The sequence below is a fragment of the Stegastes partitus genome, unplaced genomic scaffold (genome assembly GCF_000690725.1).
Source record: "Stegastes partitus isolate 25-593 unplaced genomic scaffold, Stegastes_partitus-1.0.2 Scaffold49, whole genome shotgun sequence".
In the NCBI taxonomy this organism is placed as follows: Eukaryota; Metazoa; Chordata; class Actinopteri; family Pomacentridae; genus Stegastes; species Stegastes partitus.
This window is the reverse complement of record NW_007577780.1, coordinates 221,460-225,261: the sequence shown is the minus strand read 5'-3', so window position 1 is coordinate 225,261 and position 3,802 is coordinate 221,460.

Sequence of the window (3,802 nt, the reverse complement as noted above, 5' to 3'; positions counted from 1 at the left end):
AGGCTGCCATCTGCTAAACACACAAACACATCAACTGGGAGCCTCTCGAGGCGTCATCCTCCATAGGTTTTCCACATCTCTATGTATGAGGTGTCTATGGATACAACAAAGCACATCCTGTCACCCAGCAACCGAGCCCAGCCGATCTCATGACTCAGCGGTCTACATACTGGATTTTGGATAATAAAGTTACATTAAAATCAGACTCAGGTTATTAACCAGTGTCATACGTGTTGTTAGATGTTGATATGACCTCATGTCAGTAATGACTAAAAACCTTTTCATTTTTAATGTATTGACTTTAAGGCAGCCTCTGATTAATAATAAATGTGTTCTTTGCATTCGTGAAAGCAGTTGCTTCTTACTTTTATACACAAACTTAAATGCATGGACACACAGGGAGTGCTGCTTCAAAGTCAGTGAATGGAGGAAAAAATCAAGTGTACTGAGTTTACCGAAAGCAGCACTAGAGTGAGTGAAATACTGAAAGGTCACCAGTTGCACTGTTCATCTCAAACATCTTCTGTTTGCCAGATAATTCACCCAGCTTGAAATACAGTTGTTACTTTAATGCTCCAAACAAACTATTCTGATCTGCAGAGCAGTCGTGGTTCTTCTGTTGCCAGTGACTGATTTTCTCAGCACAATCTGTAAAATGACTCAAAAACTCAAAGTAGCTAATTTATGTAACTGCAGTCAGGACTGTAGATTGTTGGCCTCAGGTATCAATATGCAGCATGTCTGTGTCCTGCTTTCCAATCCCTGTTTTTCACAGTCATCAACAGTGTCACACATGGTCATCAGTCTTAAAGGGAACTCCCACTTTCCCTCATTCAAAGCTGCCCTGCTGCCCTCATAGTGTTTAAAGTGCCTGCGCTGATCTATAAACTCTACTGTGATGCAAGGTTAATGGAACAGTTAATTGACTGACCCAAAAAAAAGTCATTAACGTCAACTCTGATCTGCATGTTTGTGCTGATTTAGGTTTTGAAGAGATAAATCTTTTTTATCTTTTTCTAAATATTTTTTTCAGGGATAATATTCAAGAAAACACTGAAACAAGCTGCAAATAACAAGCAAACAGATACAAACATGAGATAAGACAGGATAAACTTTATGATCCACCACCAGGGAAATCTATTCATGCTTACAAATGAAGCATAGTAAGAAATAAGAAGTACAAAAGGTATGAAGATAAGGTAAGGTAATGAAGATAAAAATATGGATACAACAAAGACTATTTACACCATTCACATGTGCACACGTATACAATCATGGACATGGCATGATGATCAAACTTTAGGACACACATGGAGTCTAGAATTGTTCTTAGAAGTTATAAAGACTAACAATGCTACATTACATTATTACACCATGTTCCAACTCAGTTATTGTGGACTAAAAGGGAACAACTTCATTTAATTTAGTTTTTTAAATAAACAGTTAAGTAAAGCTGAATAAAACCGATGACTCAATCAATCACACTTCACTTATATAGCACTTTTCATACAAANCAAAAAAAAGTCATTAACGTCAACTCTGATCTGCATGTTTGTGCTGATTTAGGTTTTGAAGAGATAAATCTGACACATATTTTTTTCAGGGATAATACTCAAGAAAACACTAAAACAAATAACAAGCAAAAAGACACAAATTGAATATTCAACATAGGATGAGATAAGATACTTTATGATCCATCACCAGGGAAATCTACACATACTTACAAATTAAGCATAGCAAGAAGCAAGAAATACAAAAGGTAAATGAAGATAAAAATATGGATACAGCAAAGACTTTTTACACCGTTCACATGTGCACATGTATGCAGTTATGGACATGGTATGATGGATGAATGTACTCAAAGTTTAGGACACACATGGAGTCTAGAATTGTTCTTAGAAGTTATAAAGACTACAGTGCTACATTACATTATTACATCATGTTCCAACTCAGTTATTGTGGACTAAAAGGGAACAATTTCTTTTTTTTTTTCAGTAAACAGATAAAAATGAATAAAACTGATCACTCAAATCAATCACACATTACTTATATAGTTCTTTTCATACTATTAAAAATTTTTTGTGCTGTATGTGATGATTCAACACTTTTTGTATGAACCTATGTGCTCAGTAAGTTTCCACTGATGAAGTACAGAAGGCCGTGAAAGATAGTGTGCACAGAACTTGCAAAGAGTAACCAAGCCACTCACTGAAGGACAAAGATAGAGGATGTACATGGCACTGATTGGTGAAAAATTTTTGGTTGTGTCAGTTCTAGCCAATCAGCGAACCCAAACAAACGATAGACACTGCATGACTGGGTGCATGAAGAGCATGCTCAGCAGATGAGAGCAGAGGAGAAATCTTCTGTATGCCTGTATACATGCTTAATGTTTCTTGACTCTAAAGTGACTTGCTCTTTTGTATGCCTGTATGAATGCTTTAACATTTCCTGACTCTGTAGTCACTTGTTCAGAATCTATACTGTGCATGTGATTCCTTGCTGCAAGTAAAACATTGCTTTGACTTAAGAGACGACTCTGCGTGCTGATTCAGAGCAGTTAGGACTCCACTGAGGAAATTTCCAAACACAAACAAATAAATTGTAACACAAACTGCTTTACAGAAAAAAAGGAACAAAAATACANAAACAATACAAACACCTCTACCTCTAACATCATGTTATAAATCATAAATGATGCATGAAATGAGGAAACACCAGATTAATTTTTTTAAAGTCAAAAAGAAAAAAGAAGTAAAAAAAAAAAAGCAAGCAGGAAAGAAAACACAATATTTCCATATGTACAATTTTCAATTTTATATTTTTTTCCAAGTAAAGAAAGATTTAAAAACAACAACAACAACAACAACAAAGAAATGATATTAATTAAATAAAATTAAAAAAAAGAAAGGCAACCATTAAGAATGAAATAATAGTAAAATTGATGGAAAACAAAGGTAAAATAATCACTGATTGCTAATATTTCACTACATTTTATTAATAATTGACAATGGACAGCGTTTTGTTTTTTTTTGGGGGGGGGGGGTTTAAAGCATGAAAAACAACACAACTTGATGCATGAAAACAACATGAAAGACTAAAAAGCATCTAAAGCTAACATAAAACCACGATATATTTTCTTTTCTTTTCTTTTTCTTTAATAAAAGCAATGATTTTGTAAACAGAGGCCGAGAAGGAGACACAGGCTCGACTGCCTGAAGCAGCCTTTTTCTTCTACCTCGGGACGACCTTCTTCTTCTTCCTGACAGCTGTCGACCTCTGGCGGTCAGTGAGCGACGTTACAACAAGCATGTTGGTCGAACCGTTATTTATACCGTTATTTAACACACTACCATCGAAGAAATTATGTTTTTCTATAAGTATGTGTGACCTTTGCTTTGAAAGTCAAAGTAAAGAAAAGTTCAGAGAGAAACGTTGTGGTAATATGTCGGCTCGTAGATATTTTCAGGAGGAAACTTGGTCAGCAGCCACCATGTGAGACAAGTCTCCCTCAACAAAAGACACGTTTGTGGTAAATCATGGGCTTGTTTTGTGTTCTTACACATGAAGCCATATTAGGTTAATTGTTGTATTCTGAAGTGACCGTCTCTATCACAATATTTTAAACCGTTAGTATCAGTAAGAAACAATATTTTATGTTTTTTCCAATGCTGTATCGGTTTGTACGTACTGTCTGGTGGTAATGCCTTGTGAAGCAAATGTAACGTGGAGTCTGAAATAATTAATCATATATATTATGAATCAAGTTGTAATCCGAAAAATGTCTATTCTGACGTCATGT